This window comes from Musca domestica, unplaced genomic scaffold, assembly GCF_030504385.1.
Source record: "Musca domestica strain aabys unplaced genomic scaffold, Musca_domestica.polishedcontigs.V.1.1 84, whole genome shotgun sequence".
Lineage (NCBI taxonomy): Eukaryota > Metazoa > Arthropoda > Insecta > Diptera > Muscidae > Musca > Musca domestica.
The window spans coordinates 450,631-470,733 of NW_026712417.1; the positions used below are offsets into that span (position 1 = coordinate 450,631).

At 35.1% G+C, this 20,103-nt stretch overlaps 1 protein-coding gene across 1 annotated transcript in view; it reads right to left on the reverse strand.

The window, feature by feature from the left end:
- Positions 1 to 18,159, reverse strand: part of LOC131806691 (uncharacterized) — a 41,366-nt gene extending 23,207 nt beyond the window's left edge. The window contains exons 1-2 of the mRNA XM_059131251.1: positions 18,018 to 18,159; positions 17,474 to 17,592 (exon numbers count right to left, since the gene is read on the reverse strand). The gene's annotated coding sequence lies outside the window, so the exon portion shown is untranslated. The remainder of the gene's footprint in view (positions 1 to 17,473; positions 17,593 to 18,017) is intronic.
- Positions 18,160 to 20,103: the final 1,944 nt, after the last annotated feature.

Here is a 20,103-nt window from a genome sequence, read left to right on the forward strand (position 1 = left end):
TCGGCTTGTTAACAACAACGAATTACCAGTAGCTGGCAATGGCAAATCGGTTAAAATCAAGAGTTGTACTCTCGTTTTCGTTTTCATTTGAATTTCTAATTCTGCCATTGCCTTCATTGTGGTGGTATGACGGCTGCTAACTCAAGGTGTCATGAAACGGACAACTGTCTCTGTCTAGGAGGAGAAAAGATAGAAAAAAAAAACTGGTTGCAAATAATTGAATGATGAAAACTTGTCGTTTGTATGGAGATGCAGAAGATGTCGATGAAGATAGTCAGCATGGCACAGGTAGTTGCCAACACAACAGATTGAATTTGCCATAGAAAAGTAAATCTTTAATCTAGAGAACCGGCTCCAATCAATGAAGATGTCTGATTCGAATTTGATTGAAAAAAAAAAAAAAAACAGGTAGGCAAGTTTTGACTGCTCCACATGTTCTAATTCTCAATTCTTGAAGCTACCGTGACAACAAACCACTCGCATCATTTTCGATTTTTAATTGTTATTATTTAGGAGTGGCGAGAGAGTCCCGAATACAATCAGTATGTGCTTTTGTGCATTATTTTACCCTCCACCATCATTCCCTTTGTAACTTCTGGTCCGTCCACCTGTATTTTCGTAAAATTTTATTCACATTTATTTAAGGTGCGAATAGTTTTAGGCATTAAAAATGGGCCATATTTTCCTACGGAATTTTTGTTTGCAGTATTTTTCCACAGCTTCTGTTAGAGTATTTTCATCAGTGTTCATCGGTGTCAGGCTTAGGGGTACCATGCGCTTTTTTTGACAAATAAGTGATTTTAAGGTTTCTCGATAAGTTTCCGAAGAGTTCATAATCTCAAATATCAGAAAAATGCTAGTCATCTATACACCTAAGAGAGCGGGAAAATTACTGCCTGAGAGAGAATCAACGCCCAAACGAAACAGCTGAAGCTAGAATCTTGAAATTTTGCAGAAAGGTTGGTCTTGGCTGGGTTTTTGAAAAAAACGTACTAAACGGGTACGAAAAATACTAAAATGTGCAAAAAATTAAACATTTTATATTGGACGAACGGAATGAGCTAGAATTCTGAAATTTGGAATGAGAGTCACTAATGGAGTGCAGGACAGATGTAGCAAAGGTTTTTGGAAATTCGAACTTTAAGGTTACGAAAAGTTCTAAATATGTACTAAACCATTTGGTGAACGGATAGAGCTATCAACTTGAAATTTCGTATGGGAATCAAAGTGGGAAAGCTGGTTTGATATATGAAAGTGGTTTTGGAAATGGAACATTTAGGTTTTGAGGTGAACGGGTACAACTGGAAATTGGAAGTTTTGGTATTGGAATCCTTGTTGGTTGTAGGTTTGTGATAAAGAGGTGGTTTTAGAAATGTATACTACAAGTGCACGAAAAGTACTAAATAATACTATATTTGGCAAAATTTGGATTAGGGTGAACAGATACTGCTTGAAATTCGAAATACCTTGGACATATGGAAGTGATTACGAAAATGTATGCTATAATTATACGAAAGGTACTATATTTGATATTAGGTGAAGGGATTAGATATTTCAATTGCTGATGGTATTTGTGTTTGAAATTTGAGGTGGTTTGGAAATGCGTCCTAGATTTGTACGAAAAGTACTAAATTTTTATTGGGTTAAGAGATGGAATTGAAAACCTGAAATTTGATATAGACTTCAATGTAGGTGTCTGCGGCTAAGAAATGGAGGTGGTTTTGTATATGTGGTGTCCTATAATTGTTCGAAAAGTACTAAGTGGTACTAAATTGGGCATTGCGTGAAGGAATAGAGCTGACATCCTGAAGTTTGATATGGATGTCACTGCTGGTGTCTGTGAGAAAGCGAGCTGGTTTTGGATATGCGTGCTGTAATTGTATTAATTGGAACTAAAATTGGTAATAGGGAAATCAAAGAATTAACTTTGGTATTGGGTTGGGTGAAGGGATAGATCAGAATTTCTAAAATTTATTATTAAGATCTCTATTGGTATCAGGAATTAAAATTTGAAGGAGGTTTTGGAAATGTGTACAATATTTGAACCAAAAATTCGGGAATAAAGTTGAAATCCTGAAATTTGTTACTTGTTACTATAAATGATCGAATAGTACTAAATTTCCTATTATTCTTTGAGAAAAAGGAAAACCTTGAGTAATATATATATAACCTAGACAGTCTGAAAATTTAGTGCGATGTATGAGGCATTGACTAAAAAATTTTGTGAAACTAAAAAAAAAATGTGCATTTCGAGTACTAAAAATCTAAAATTTTGAGTAACAAATTTTAGGCGGACTTTTCGCTGACCAAACAACGGGCACTTGATATTGTCAAATATAGACTTTAATGGGAAAACTCGTTCCTGTACCATACAGGGTGAGATAAAAAATACTGCAACAAAGTCAAACGCCATAATTTTTACATTTTTTTTAAATTTTATCGAATGAAAGCAAAAAATTTCGGAAATAGCATCAAATTTTATAACAATTCTGAAATTAGATATTTCGAGATATTTGACATGAATTATGATCTTCAAATGGCCAATGAAACCATCATACGCTGTCCGAATGTTGCTCTGCCGTATTTTGGCCCATTCCCGGCGAAGCGTTTGCTTGAGGTGATCGACACTTTGGTATTTTTTAGTGCCAACCTTGCTATCCAAAATACTCCTGACACAATAGTCCAACGGATTGGTATCCGGAGATTTTGGTGGCCATTGTGCGCTGGAAATGAAGCAAGAAACCTCATTTTGTAACCATTCTTGGGTGGCGCGTGCTGAGTGCGATGGTGCTGAGTCCTGTTGGAATGTCCAAGGTCTGCGGCCAAAATGTTTGCGCGCCCAAGGCTTTAAAACAACCTCCAGAATATTTTCGCGATAATATTCGGCATTTACTTTGATGCCAATGTCGATTAATACGAGCGGAGAGCGACCATCGGCTGTTGTGGCAACCCACACCATCACCATGGCCGGCTTTCGTAGTTGAGCCATGTAGGTCCAAGTTATCATATAGCCCCCATATAACGGTACCTCCCGATATTCGGTATTTTGATGATTTTAGCGACATTATTCACCAGAATTGTTTCCAATTTGGCATTTGAAGTTCGTAATGGATACTACAACCTAAGACAGAAAATTATCTGTACAGGTCCACGTCTTCGTATAGCCCCCATATAACGGTACCCCCCCGATATTCGGTATTTTGATGATTTTAACGACATTATTTACCGGAATCGTTTCAAATTTGGTATTAGAAGTTCGTAATGGATGCTACATCCTAAGTCAAAAAATGAGCCATGTAGGTCTACGTCTTCATATAGTCCCGATATAACGGTACCCCCCGATATTCGGTATTTTGATGATTTTAGCGACATTATTTAACGGAATCGTTCCAAATTTGGTATTTGAAGTTCTTAGTAGATACAGCAGCATAAAACAGAAAATGGGCCATGTAGGTCCACGTCTTCGTATAGCCCCCATATACCGTACCCCCCGATATTCGGTATTTTTATGATTTTAGCAACATTATTTACCGAGATTGTTTCAAATTTCGCATGTGAAGTTCGTAATGGATACTTCAGACCATACCAGAAAATTGTCTGTGCAGGTCCACGTCTTCGTATAGCCCCCATATAACGGTACCCCCTATATTCGGTGTTTTGACGATTTTAGCTACATTATAAACAGATTTTCTTCAAGTTTCGCATTTAAATATTGCAATAACTTATGACAAAAGTTGCCTATACAGGTCTACGTCGTCGTATAGGCATTCGGTATTTTTAAGATTTTAACAGAATTTTAAACGGATTTTATTTATTTTTTTTTTTTTTGTACCAAATGGTGGAGGGTATTAAAAGTTCGGCCCGGCCGAACTGGCAGCTTTTTTACTTGTTTCATCTCACATGGTTGCAGTTTTTTCATCTCACCCTGTATATCGTAAAAAAATAACAAAGTGCTAATTTGATCGATCGATTATTGTACAATTTCCAATATAAAAATCACGCCTATTAAAAAATAGTTTGAAAACGGCCTGACAGGCAGTTATTTCTCCAAAATAATTTGTATGGTTTCTTTCAAGAATAAAAATCTAAATAAATAAATTTTAAATAATTTTTAAAACATTTGAATTAGAAAAAAATTTAAAGTGTATAGGGAACCGGTTACAAAGCCGACACATTAATTTATACAACACCAACTCCAAAACATCAAATCCACCCAACCTTAATGGATTAAATTTACAAATTATCAAAACGCTAATAGAGATGACGGCTTTGACGGCAGATTTGTGATGCTGAATAAATTGAAAAATAAAAAAAGACGCACACACACACACACTCGCATATCAACATCTCTGTTTCTCTGATCATTGACTGCAACATTGGATGCTCCAAAGTTGTTAATTCTCAATGCGCTGATGAGGTTTATTGCCACGCTTTTTGTTTGTAATGTAAATTTTTTGTATTCACAACGACTAGATATTCAAGGTCAAATGTGAGAAAATTCGATACAATAGGGCTGCCACTGAATAGTTTATTGTCAACAGACGAAACAGGTAAATTTGATTATCAGAAAAAAAGAAGAAAAATACAAAATGATTGATGCAAATTGAAAATAAAAATGGAACGGGGGAGATTTGTGGGTTCAGGTCAGTATTGGAAGGTCAACTATAATTAATGATAGCCCATGTCAACAATGCATAGATAAATATCTATCTTTCGCATTCACGATATTTGAAAGCCAAGCTGAAATATAAAACTTTTATATTCAACAAAGACATGATATTTTTATGATATTTATTTTAATAAAGGGATCTCTGCCCCAATTAAAACAAACCTTACAAAAAGAAATAGTCTTTGTTGGACATTCGACATTTTTATTTCACTTTGCATTTCATTCGTCGACTGCCGCCACCACCACCACTCAATAATTAATTAATTAACATATAAAAACAATACTAATTTAAAAAAAATAAATAAAACGAGTAAAAGAGTAACAGAAGCAAATTTAAGAAAACAACAAAACGATCTGCAAAAGCCACTTGCCCGAGCATGAATAAAACATTGCAACCGGAATTGCGATAAAGTGAATTTATGGTAAATGCTAAAGTTTTCTATCAAATGAGGAAATCGTAAATAGTAGTATGGCCAACGCCAGTTGCAGATGGACGGTCAGCCGGGCAAACAGTCGGTCGAACCATAAGATATGCCAATCCAATGCTATGGCATAAAAACGTATGGAAATGACTGGAAAAAATAAGAAAGAGGTAAATGCAAAAAAATTGCACACGTGATTTTTTGAAAGTGGAATATTTCAATTAGCATTTCCTTTTCAGAGAAAAATATGTAAAATATTGAAAGTAGCTGTCTTAGGGATATTTTTCCTTCTGACTAACTGAGAATCAATGCCCGGACGAAACAGCTGAAGCTAGATCTTGAAATTTTGCACGAGGGTCAATCTTGGTGTGCAGTAAATAATTTGAGTGTGTGTTGGACAAATCGTATGAAGTAGAAATCTGAATTTTAGAATGAGAGTTACTAATGGAGTGCAGGATAGATTCACTAAAGGGTTTTTGGAAAATCGAACTTTAAATTTACGAAAACTTTTAAAATGGCACTAAACTTCTAAAGCGACACCAATTGGTATTATGTGAACGGATAAAGTTAAAAACGTGAAATTTGGTATGACAGCCATGGCTGGAAAGTAACTTTGATATACGAAGGTGGCTTTGGAATTGTGTACCAAAATGTGCGAACTGTACTAAATGGTACTAAATTTCAAACGTTTCGTATAGAGTAATCGTATAAAGCTGGCTTTTTTGAATTATGTATTGGGGTCCCTTTTGGTTTTAGCATTATGATGAAGAGGTGGTTTTGGATATTTGTACTACAAGGGCACGGAAAGTACTAAATAGTACTATACTTGGTACAATTTTGTACTGGGTGAACATATAGTGCTTGAAATCTAGAATTAGTAATTATTGAATTTGTAAATGTTTAATATGTAATGCGACCTGTACTTTGATCACAACAATACATGGACAGACAGACGGATTGACGAAAATGCAAAAACCAACTCAGAATGTGATTCTATGGAGATCATCAAAAGGAATTATGAGTCTATCTCACTTCCCTTTCCATGTTACAAACAAATGCACAAACACATAATACCCTGTGAATGGTGTGCTGTAGAATTTGAAAACGTAGCTGTATTCTCACAGAAAACCTATATGACTGAGGGGTCTTCTTTTGATAAGAACAAAAGGTCCAAAATTTTCCTTAAGAAAATATTAATTAAAATTCAATGGATAATATTTAAAAAAAAAAAAAAAACAGTTACAGCTCTGAAGAGAAGAGTAGTGAAAGGGAGCTAAATCATTTAAAACCAAGTAAAAAAGCTGTAAGTTCGGCCGGGCCGAACTTTGAATACCCTCCACCATTCGGAACGAATTTAGTAATTTTCAAAAAAATAAAATCCGTTAAAATTTCTGTTAAAATCTTAAAAATACCGAGCTGTTATTTAGGGTCTATACGACGACATGGACCTGCATAAGCAACTTTTGTCATAAGCCATTAAATAATTCAAATGCGAAACATGAAAAAATCGGTGAATAAAGTAGCTAACATAATAAAACAAGTAAGCAAAGGCTATAGTCGTGCGGAGCCGACCATGTGATACCCTACAACACTACAATATGTTAGAAGCAACCTTATGTCCAATTCCATTTTGGAAGATTTCGCTTTTGACATTTTGTCATGGAGCACTGCCCAGATATTGCCCTTTTCCATTTTGACCAGGGACATTTGAGCCACTAAAAATTTTGCGATCATCTCCAAAAGCAAGAAGCCGCTCTGCATCTAAAAATTAAGACCCATCTATATGATTTGCTTGCCTACGATATTTGGCTATATTCATCAACAAAATTAGCATAAAAACCCAGAAGTTCGCCTTTTGTGTATTTCGGATATCGCCTGTAATTAATGTTGGTATTTTTTCACACAAAAGTAGTGGTCCATTCTACCCACTGTCCTAAACCCTAACTACATTGGAGATTTCGTGTCCTTTGGTTTCTTTTTGCGACCTTATAACGGCTGCAAAATCAGGAACATTTTTAGTTGCTGGTCCATTTCAACCCCTAAATATATTGCAGTCATCTTTAAAAACAATAGCTCTTCTGAGCCTCTTCTGAGCCTTCGTGAATTCGGGCGATAATTTCAATTTGTATATAATAACCCCAACCCGTGTTGTAAGGTGAAAAAATTTTACAAAATGTACATTTCAATATTATAAATCAAATTGAAAAAATAGCATGCGATAAAAAATATGAAAACATAAAAAAATGTCACAAAATGCTACAAAATCTATAATAACACCATTATTGACACATTTTATGCGATTTTTTTAGATTTTATTCTCTTATGCGAAGAGGGCATTCTGAATTGACAAAATTTGTCAAAATCGGTAAAGCCAATCTTGAGATATATGCATTCTAGCTAACACCCCCTTCCATTGTATATTTACATTGTATATATTTCCCGATATATATCAGGTATATTTACAATCGGCATCTACGTAACGGTCAGAATTGACCTCTTCATCTATTTGTGATTTCGCTGGGATTAAAAATATTCGCGGTTTAATGAAAAATTTGACTTTTATTTAACACAAATGTTATGGTCTATTCACCCACTAAATATTACCCGATGACCATCAACATTAGAAGACTTCTGCCCAGCCCTAAGCTCTAGCTCCATGCTAACTTCCGCGTCGATTGGTCTATAATTGCGACATGTAGAGCAATTGCAAAATCAGGAAATTTTTTAGTATTTGGTCCATTTCAACCCCTAAATATTATGCGATCATCTCCTTCTTCTTCTTCTATTCTGGCCCAAACCCCACCTCCATTTTAAATTTCGTGAAGATCGGACCATAATTGCGACCTGTAGAGTGATTACAAATTAACATGGACAGACGGACGGACGGACATACATAGCTAGATCGACTCAGCTCGGCGAGATAGGAAGAGCCATATATACTTTCCTATTTGGGAAACCAATATTTCGAGGTGTTACATAATTTTTGGACCAGTCAAACTTATAATACCCCCAACACAAAATGTTGTAGGGTATAAATAATATATATATGTATGTATATAAACAATACATTGTCGGGATGTACTGTTATATGGGTGCTATACGAAGATGTGGACCCATTTTCAAATGTCTTGCGGACATAATATACATTTGAGTAAGATTTTATGAACTTACTTAATTTCGTTCGGAAGCTAGACTGATTTCCACAGTCGGACGGACATCGCTAAATCGACATAGAATTGTATGCTACTCAAGAATATTATCTTGAGGAATCGACACTTGACAAAGAAGAGAAGAAGAGTTAAGTTAATCTGACTATTTTATGCAAATGTGATATTTATAATTATGTTTTCTCAAATAGATTACCCCTGAAGATGCAATTTGATAATTGCGAAATGTTGGGAAAATCTTATTGTAATCAATAAAAATAAATCTACAATGGCCTAAAGCTCGAAAAATCTTATTATTTAAAGATCAAAAATATATATACCTTGTGGTGTCTAAAATTTACATTACGAGGTGTTACAAACTATGGTGGAGGGTATAAAAAGACAAAAGAACTAAAATAGGCAAGAAGAAAAAGTTTTATGTGTTGAAAAATGAAACGTTACAGTTAAGGGAATTTAATCAGCAAATGGATGTTTATTAAATTATTGACATTTCAGACTCCCTAAAGTATAAAAGATTAGCATATGGTTCGAATCAGTTTAGAGATATTTGATCATGGTTGTTCGTTTGTCATTATTTCTTTTGAAATCAAGGTGGGATGTACATTTTATGCTGAGGTTTAAATAAGAATTCAAAAATTGATAGATGCCTTTTTTCAGATTTTCTGTAGGTCGAAAAACTTGTCTCAGTTTTTTACATACCTTCGTTATATACAAAGGTTTTTTTAAAGATTTTTTTTTAACTCAAATACCATTCGCACGACTTTTATAGATGAGACAACTTTCATTGATCTTCTTTAAATTAAAAATTAAATAAATTAAAATCACAGGTACATTTGTGAATGAAAATTACTAAACAATTCACATCAATATAATAGAAGTACAATGTCAACACCTTACACAACTCCTAGACAAACATTAAAGCTTCCATTAAAACATCAACAGCTGATATCACTTAAAACACTTTAGCCAAAGCCAACACACAGAAGTCGGCTCAACGAGACACAAGTAATTACAGACGGTGTTTTAGATTCGATTTCATTTTATTTCAAGTTTTTGTTTGTTTTTTTCACTTATAGAAAATGAAAGCCTTCTGCCGTCATAACTAGCATCATCATCATCATAGCCATCATCTTCACTGTGGTGGTTATCAGCAGCACCACCATCGTAATCATAACACAATTTTAGTTTTGAAAGAAAGTAAAATTGGCATAAAAATGTTATAATTTCTTGTTGGTGGTTTTGTTTTTGTTTTTTTTTATTATTATTTCTTTCCATTTCGGCATTCGTAGAGTATGAAAAGCCCCCAGTAAATGAAAATAAACGACTTATAAAACGTGGAGTAAATAATCTAAACACGCCAAAGTTGTAAACGCATCTGTCTGTATGTCTGCCCGTAAGACTGTAAAAGGCAATTAAACGAAGAAAACTATTTTATACTATGCCTTTTACACCATCTTCATTGTAGTTTTAGTATGCTTTGGGTGTTGGTCGACCTAATGTGCCCTCCACCCATCTTTTGGCACCATCATCTGTGTGTGTTATATGGGTTATTTATTTTTTTTGATAACAATATTCAATTTTAATGGCGTTACTAATGTTTTTTTTTTGGTGGTTGGATCTAATTTTTTATACAAACCGGGATTTTAATTGGGTGATTTGTATTTGAAATGGCACAATATTTATATTAACTTACTGATAAATGGGGCCAAACTAAAAAGTGTCTTCTTTATTTTAAAATGTAAACTTTTATGAAAAATGCTAAACACATATATTTGAAGTTTGTGTCTTAAGTCTTTTGTTTTGTTTGCATTATTATAATGGTCATGCAGGGAGTCTAAGCTGCCAGGCAAAGTCTAAATAGTGTGTTCAAAAACAGGCAAAGGATAAATTTTAACTTAAATTGAAGAGAAACTAAATCATTAAAAAACCAGTAAATAAAGTCTTAAAGTCGGGCGGGGCCGACTTTATGATACCCTACACCACTTTGCTAATTTAGTAGAGCTCCAAATAACAAATAAAACTTTTTATGGGAGAATTCAATCATACACGCTATGATTATAATTATAATTTAAAATTCAAAGGACTAAATATGCCGAAGCATATGCGACTTGTATTGCCCATTTGGTGCACAATTAATTTGAAATCGGATAAAGATATATATATGGGAGCTATATCCAAATCTGAACCGATCTCGATACAATTTGGCAAAGATATTTCTGAGCTGTATTTGATATATTTCCCTGAATATCGTTGTTACGGAGTGCATATTACGGTTGTGGGTAACAAATATAACAAATCGGATGAATAATATATATGGAAGCTATACCTATATCTGAACCGATCTTCACCAAATTTGACATACTAGCTTCTAGACTCAACTCGGTCGTATGTGCCAAATTCCATCCCATTTGGACAAATATTAGAAGTTTGGTGCACAATAAAACGTAAATCGGACGAAGTTATATATGGGAGCTATATCCAAATCTGAACCGATCTCAATAAAATTTAGTAAATGTATTTCTGAGCTGTATTTGATATATTTCCCCAAATATTGTAGTTGCAGAGTGCATATTACGGCGGCGGTGGGCAAAAATAACAAATCGGATGAACAATATATATGGGAGCTATAGCTATATCTGAACGATTTCGATCAATTTTGGCATATTTATTTTTAGGCTTAATTTGGTCGTATATGCAAAATTCCATACAATTCGGGCTGATATTACACGTTTGGTGCACAATAAAAGGCAAATCGGACGAAGATATGGGAGCTATATCTAAATTTTAACCGATTATCTCCAATTTCAATAGGGTTCGTCCTTGGGCCAAACAAATGATCTGTGCAAGATTTCATCTGGATCGGGCAATAAATGCGACCTGTACTTTGTTTACAAAAATACATGGACAGACGGACAGACTGACGGACGGACATGCATAAATCGACTCAGAATGTGATTCTATGCAGATCATCAAAAGGAACTATGGGTCTATCTCGTTTCCTTTTGCCTGTTACAAACAAATGCACAAAGACATAATACCCTGACCACCTTGTGGTGTAGGGTATAAAAAACTAATTAAAAGTAAAAAGTTCGGCTATGCCGAAATACATTTTGACCCTTTATGGAGGTTCTAAAGCAGTATGCCAATATTGTAAATTTCGTATCTGACCTAAGTCTAATATAAATATTACAACGTTGCAGATTTGGAATGTATGCTTTTTTTTTTTTAATTTTTGGAAAATGTTGAAATATGCATGAGGTTTCAGATATAGTGAAGCGAAGTATTCCACTTCATCTGATATTGACAAATGTTATGCGAATAATTGTTAATAACAATTTTAAATTTTTGTGAAGGAGGACTGGACCAATAAAATCCATATTCAAATAAAATCTCTGGTTGAGAGAAATATTTAGATATACCAGTTTGAATAGAATCGATGGGTTGGCTGAGATGGGCTGGACAGGCTGGGTATGAAAAATATAAGTATTGACAATTCGGATCATCTTCTCACTAGATCTTATGTTGGAAAAAGTACTGGGATGTGTGATATTTAGAAAGAATCGGACGCTTATTTCGCATTTTATGAGCGTTTGGTTGTGTAAAATGTAGACCCCTTTGTGGGGTGGTACCAGAAGGAGTTGACAGCTATATCCCATCTTCCCATCAAATCCCTTGTTAATAAAAATAATTAAAAAACAATAAGTTCGGCCGGCCGGGCCGAACTTTTAATACCCTCCACCTTAGGGTAAAGGAAAAATTAGAACCCATTATGACCACCAAATATCGATTTTTAGACAAATCCGTGAAAAAAATTGTGACAAAAATCATCAAAATAGACCTATACATACAATGTTTTGCCAACGAAGCTAGAACCCATTATAGCCAACAAATACCAATTTTTAGACGAATCCGCGAAAAATGGGGCAAAAATCATCAAAATACCGAATATCGGGAAGGGGCCATACAAAACGTGGACCTATATGTACAATGTTTCACCACACAAGCTAGAACGCATTATCACCTACAAATACCAATTTTTAGACAAATCCGTAAAAAATGTAGGAAAAATAATCAAAATACCGAATTTAGGGAGGTATAACTCAATTATTCAAAATTTGGACCTGTTGTGGGGGAGGTACTTGATGAGTGAGCCGATATTTTCACACCTGATATAGCACTACAATACAAATATTGGGATTCTGTGAAAACTTAGACATTTTGTGAGGGCGGTACCAGAAGGAATGGACGGATTATGAAAGGACAATACTGACCACCTCCGAACTCGATTTAAGCTTGACAATAATATTACGATGTATTAAGGTTGGGTCAAATCGAATACACCCTTCGAGAGTTTTCGTGAGCACCAGCCAGCCAGAAAGACACCCCTAGATTGACTTCAAATGTCCTGAAACGGATTTGGTTCAAATAGACCTAGGGTCTAAAACCTTTATTTCTCTCTAGCCATACAGGGTGAGATAAAAACTCCAACAAAGTCAAACGTCATAAATTTAACATTTTTTTTTTAAATTTTTCTTGAATGAAAGCAAAAAATGTCGAAAATAGCATCAAATTTTATAATAAGTTTAGATTTGTTCGAATTGGTCACCTTTGGTACGAATTATGGCCTTCAAATGGCAAATGAAACCGTCACATACTGCCCGAATGTTGCTCTGTGGTAATTTGGTCCATTCCCGGCGAAACGCTTACTTGAGCTGATCGAAACTTTGGTATTTTTTAGTGCCAAAATTGCTTTCCAAAATACGCGTGCTGAGTGCGATGGTGCTGAGTCCTGTTGGAATGTCCAAGGTCTGCGGCCAAAATGTTAGCGTGACCAAGGCTTTAATACACCCTCCAGAATATTTTCGCGATAATATTCGACACTTATTCTGATGCCACGGTCGATTAATACGAGCGGAGAGCGACCACCGGCCGTTATGGCGGCCCACACCATCACCATGGCCGGCGCTAGAGTTCTGGTGGCCAACCGAAGGTGCACATTTTCAGCTAACCTCTTTGGCAAGTAAACACGATCATTTTCCTTATTTACAACCTGCAGGAAAACGAATGTTTTCTCATCGGAGAAAACCCATTTCGGCAGTTCACTACTTTCGGCCAAGCGAAGCAGCTCTTTAGCTCTTTTGAATCTATTTTCTTTCTGTTGCGGTGTAAGTTCTTGCACTTTTTGGAATTTCAATGGCTTTATCCCGAGCTCATTTTTCAATATTTACTGAATGGAATATTGCGATATGTTCAGCTCACGAGCCATTTTTTCGGCCACCTGCGACGCGGGTTTCGATCAAGTCGCTTCTTTACTTTTCGAACCATTTCTGCTGATGATGCCGTTTTCTTCCGTCCACTTCCTTGATGTCGGGCTACACTACCAGCATCGCGGTAACGAACGATGGTACAAGTCACAAAAGATTTATTTATATTTAAATGTTGGATTGCTCTAACGAAGGCTACTTGGGGATTTCCAGCCAAATATAAAGAAATCACATTATCACGCTTGAATTCCATCACGAATAACTTTTTTCCTGGAAAATTCTCACCAAAATGCTTTTGTACGCTTGTAAACAATATAATGAGCTGTCACTGGAATAATTTTAAGAGCTGTCGGTCGAGTGGCATAGAAATGACAGCAGTCTGAAGTTGGTTGCAGTTTTTTCAACTCACCCTGTACGGCTGAGGGTATGAAAATTGTCGACATTGGCAGCCCAAAAATAAATACTTCCTTCCGCTGCAATTGCCTTGCAAAAAAAAAAAAATTAAAACTGACAAAAATTGATTAGAATCCCCATAATTTGGTAATGGGAGATGTTGCTGGGTCAAAAATATTCTAAAACAAGTAAGCAAAGGCTACCGTCGAGCGGGGCCGACCGTTGAATACCCTACAACACTATAATAAACGATACAGTTTATATAGGCGAGATACTCGAAATAATTCCACAAGATATTGTGACGAATAATAAAAGAAAACCATCAGGTTCCGTTCTCTAATTTTCGAATAATAGCAACTTAAACGAATTTCCTCAATTCCAATTTATTGGTAGATGTTGCACGTAAATGGTCTTCCTAGATCTGGAACCAATATTTCCCAAAGACCTATAATCTCTCAGAAGTGGCAAAAGATTAACATTTATTATTGGTTTTTGACTGAAACGCATCTATATGAGATACAGACATTTGACTATATTCTTCAACGAAATCAGCCTTAACGAAATAGTCAGAAGTGCGTCTTTATTGTATTTGTGAATTCTCCAAAAAGTCACTGGAATCGACATTTTCGTATTTTGTCTACAAAAGTTGGCAAACTATTCACACATTGAATATTTTTGGATGGCCATCCAAAACTATTTGGCTTTTGCAATGTCCGGTAACCCCCATGCAAATGTGCGTGAGGACCGGGCGACAATTACGACCTGCGGACAATTTTGGAGTTTTTGGTCCATTTCAACCCCTAAATATATGGCGATCCTCTCCAAAGAGAGTAGCCTTCTATTCTGACCCTCATCTTACCCCCATGCAAAATTTCGTAAGGATCGGGCCATAAATGCGATCTGTATATGATATCCTGATATCCTAACTACTTAGTTTTGTTAGCTGTAGAAATATTACCGAATGTTTAATTCAAAATGAAAATATGCCAACATTGAAAAAATATGAGAAAATGTTAGAAAATCAATATTTTCATCTTTAGAGAGAAATTTTTAGACGTTTTTTCTTTCCTGCCAAGAGGCCATTCTGAATTAATGAGAACTGTCGAAATCAGTTCAGCCGTTCTCGACGTATAAGAGATCTTTCAAGCATATCTTCTTTGATAGACATATATATCGCACAAATTTTGCTATATATCCGATTTGATGGATGTTAACATCAATGTAAAGATCAGAAGAAACCTTATCATGGCTTTTGATTTCGCCGGGATTTAAAATATTCGCGGTTTAATGAAAAATTTTGAATTTTTTTAAACACAAAAGATATGGTCTATTTTACCCGCTAAATATTATCCGATGACCACCCAAATTGGTAGGCTTCTTCCCCGCCCTAAACTCTAGCTATATGCGAAATTCCGCGTCGATTGGTCTATAATTGCGACCTGTATAGCTACTGCAAAATCTGACATTTTTTCAGTATTTGGTCCATTTCAACCCCTAAACATTTGGCGATCACCTTCAAAAGAAATAGGGTTCTATTCGGACATTAACCCCACCTACATTTTAAATTTCGTGAAGATCGGGCCATAATTGCGACCTGTAGAGTGATTACAAATTAACATGGACAGACGGACAGGCGGACAGACGGACGGATGGACATACATAGCTAGATCAACTCAGCTCGGCGAGCTAGGAAGATCCATATATACTTTCCTATATGGGAAACCAATATTTCGAGGTGTTACATAAATTCTGGCCCAATCAAACTTATAATACCCCCAACACAAAGTGTTGTAGGGTATAAAAATGTGGTATATAATAAAAATAAAATTGCTTATATATTCAAATATATTTATGTCTAAGATCTCGATTTCAATAAAAAAACCAGTAAAGAAAGTCTTAGAGTCGGGCGGGGCCGACTTTATGATACCCTACACCACTTTGCTAATTAAGTAGAGCTCCACATAACAATTAAAAGTTTTTATGGGAGAATTCAATCACACACGCTATGATTATAATTATAATTTAAAGTTCAAAGGACTAAATATGCCGAAGCATTTGTATCTTTTAAATTCGGAATTGTATTGCACATATGGTGCACAATTAATTTGAAATCGGATAAAGATATATATGGGAGCTATATCCAAATCTGAACCGATCTCGATAAAATTTGGCAAAGATATTTCTGAGCTGTATTTGATATATTTCCCTGAATATCGTTGTTACGGAGTGCATATTACGGTTGTGGGTAACAAATGTAACAAATCGGATGAATAATATATATGGAAGCTATAGCTATATCTGAACCGATCTCCACCAAATTTGACATACTAGCTTCTAGACTCAATTCGGTCGTAAGTGCCAAATTCCATCCCATTTGGACAAATATTAGACGTTTGGTGCACAATAAAAGGTAAATCGGAAGAAGTTATATATGGGAGCTATATCCAAATCTGAACCCATCTCGATAAAATTTAGCAAATCTATTTCTGAGCTGTATTTGATATATTTCCCCAAATATTGTTGTTGCATAGTGCATATTACGGCGGCAGTGGACAAAAATAACAAATCGGATGAACATTATATATGGGAGCTATAGCTATATCTGAACCGATTTCGATCAAATTTGGCATACATATTTTCAGGCCTAATTTGGGTGTATATGCAATATTTCATACAATTCGGGCTGATATTACGCGTTTGGTGCACAAAAAAAGCAAATCGCAAATATCTAAATTTTGACCGATTATCTCCAATTTCAATAGGGTTCGTCCTTGGGCCAAACAAAAGATCTTTGCAAAATTTCATCTGGATCGGGCAATAAATGCGACCTGTACTTTGTATACAAAAATACATGGACAGACGGACAGACGGACGGACGGACATGCATAAATCGACTCAAAATGTGATTCTATGCAGATCATCAAAAGGAACTATGGGTCTATCTCGTTTCCTTCTGCCTGTTACAAACAAATGCACAAAGACATAATACCCTGACCACCTTGTGGTGTAGGGTATAATGAGGGTTTTGTTAACATTTTCCCAAATAGAAGTACATTTTGCAAAAGGGATTTTTGAACATGCTTAGTTCGGTTTCCAAAACATTTTTTATTGGCGTTGTGTGAAAAATCTTAATTGTTTTTGTATGCTAAAAAATGTTTTGCTACCCACTGCGGCTTAAACAATTTGTTTCTTTTGATCATTTTCTTTTTCTTCTTCGGCTATGCTTGAAATATTTTGCAATACTCAGTGGTGATGGCGATCATGAGCCAAACGACGACGACGATGATGATGATGAAAATAAAGTTTTGAAATATTTTAAAACGAGGTATTTATACATATTTTAAACGCTGCTGTTCAGCGCTGTTACATTGCGAAAGAAAAGAAGTGGGAGCCGAAAAAAAAAATCAGACACTTTGCATGTTGCAATTGCAGAAAAAAAAACAACAACGCATGAGCGAGACAAAAAAGAGAGCAATAAACTAAACGAAAGGTATAATGGACAAGGAGAAAAACCAAAAAAACAAAAAAAAAAACACTTTTCATGAAAGTCAAACTTACCTTAAAGTTAAAAAAAACAGTTTTTTTGAAAATTCAAACAAATCAAAACGATTTGAGGGTTAATCCAACTTTCAGCAGGCGAAAGGCAAAAAAAAAATTAAATCCAAATTTTGAAAATCCTACAAAAAATTCGATATAAAATAAAAGGAAGAAATAGTAGAGCGTGTTTTAATAACTTGTTTATTTATTTTATGTTTTAGTCGCGTTACACCAAAGAAATTAATGAAAATAAAATTGGAAAAGAAATGAAAGAGGAAAATAATGGAAATATGGAAAAACGACAGTAAACGTTACAAGTCACACACTTAATGGTTACACACGCACGCGTATATGTTTGAATGTATGATTTTTTTTAACGAACGAAATATCCAGACACTTGTTAATAATTTTTTTCTGGGTTTTCTTTTTCAATTTCCTTTAAATAAAATTGTGTGGAATTTTTTTGCTTAACAATCACTTGAGTTTTATTTAAAAATAATTTTTATTTTGTTTTTCTCTTTAATTTTCTTTATCTTTTTTTTTTTTTTTTTTTTGTTTTACTAACTTTTTATTTTTTGATTTTTATTTTAGTTGGTTTTTTCCACCAACCAAATATTTGTTAATTTTTTTTGTTCAAATCAAAATTCAATGCGCAGACGTCTTTAAAAACCGTTCACTTGACTGCTCATTTGCAGACTAACTTGGCCGTATTGTTGGCCAACTTCTTGTTGGCTCATAAACTCTGCCATTCAGCCAGTCCCGCCAGTCGTTGCTTGTAGTGGTGGCTTAAGTTGGTCGCATTGACGGTGACGGTGACGCTCAGCTGGTTTCTTCTCTTCTTCATGGCTAACAACTGTCATTGCAGGTTAATTGTGAATGAGAAAGAGTGTACGCAGAGTGATTATTATGCATCAAATGCATTGCCTGCTTTGTTGTTGCTATTATGTGTTGGTGTTAGTTTTACTTAACTTGGGGGGGACAGTGGTTAAAGGGTATATTAAGTATAACTTCAATAAGAAAATATCATTATACCCTACACCACAAGGTGGTCAGGGTATTATGTCTTTGTGCATTTGTTTGTAACAGGCAGAAGGAAACGAGATAGACCCATAGTTCCTTTTGATGATCTGCATAGAATCGCATTCTGAGTCGATTTATGCATGTTCGTCCGTCCGTCCGTCTGTCCATGTATTTTTGTAAACAAAGTACAGGTCGCATTTATTGCCCGATCCAGATGAAATTTTGCAAAGATCTTTTGTTTGGCCCAAGGACGAACCCTATTGAAATTGGAGATAATCGGTCAAAATTTAGATATAGCTCCCATATATATCTTCGTCCGATTTGCCTTTCATTGTGCACCAAACGAGTAATATCAGCCCGAATTGTATGGAATTTTGCATATACACCCAAATTAGGCCTGAAAATATGTATGCCAAATTTGATCGAAATCGGTTCAGATATAGCTATAGCTCCCATATATATTGTTCATCCGATTTGTTATTTTTGTCCACCGCCGCCGTAATATGCACTATGCAACAACAATATTTGGGGAAATATATCAAATACAGCTCAGAAATAATTTTGCTAAATTTTATCGAGATCGCTTCAGATTTAGATATAGCTCCCATATCTAACTTCATCCGATTTACCTTTTATTATGCACCAAACGTGTAAAATTTGTCCAAATGGGATGGAATTTGGCACTTACGACCGAATTGAGTCTAGAAGGTAGTATGCCAAATTTGGTGAAGATCGGTTCAGATATAGCTATAGCTTCCATATATATTATTCATCCGATTTGTTACATTTGTTACCCACAACCGTAATATGCACTCCGTAACAACGATATTCAGGGAAATATATCAAATACAGCTCAGAAATATCTTTGCCAAATTTTATCGAGATCGGTTCAGATTTGGATGTAGCTCCCATATATATCTTTAGCCGATTTCAAATTAATTGTGCACCAAATGGGCAATACAATTCCGAATTTAAAAGATACAAATGCTTCGGCATATTGAGTCTTTTGAACTTTAAATTATACCTATAATCATAGCGTGTATGATTGAATTCTCCCATAAAAACTTTTAATTGTTATGTGAAGCTCTACTTAATTAGAAAAGTGGTGTAGGGTATCATAAAGTCGGCCCCGCCCGACTTGAAGATTTTCTTTACTGGTTATTTTGTATATAGCATTCTGAAATATAGAGAAGTAAGCAAAGGCAGGTCGTGTGATTCCCTACAACACTATAATTCTGATGAGATACCTTTGGAACAGAATGGGTGAACTCTTCAAAATATTGGGACATATATTTGATCTACTTAAAAAAAATCATTTATAATGTCAAGTATGGAGGTGGTTTTAAAAGTGTGTATTACAATTGTACGAAAAGTACTAAATGGTACTAAATTTGATATTGAGTGATGGGATAGAACTTAAACAGTGACATTTTATATTGCCATAGCTGTTGGAGGCTAGGATTGAGATATTGATCAGTTTTAAGTACTCAAATTATACGAAAAGCACTAAATTGTACTAAATCTAGTATTGAGTGAATATTAAGCTGGAATCCCTAAATTTCTATTGGTATCTGGTAATGGTGGGATTGAGGTCACTGTTGAATTCCAGGGTTTACATATGGAGACGTTCA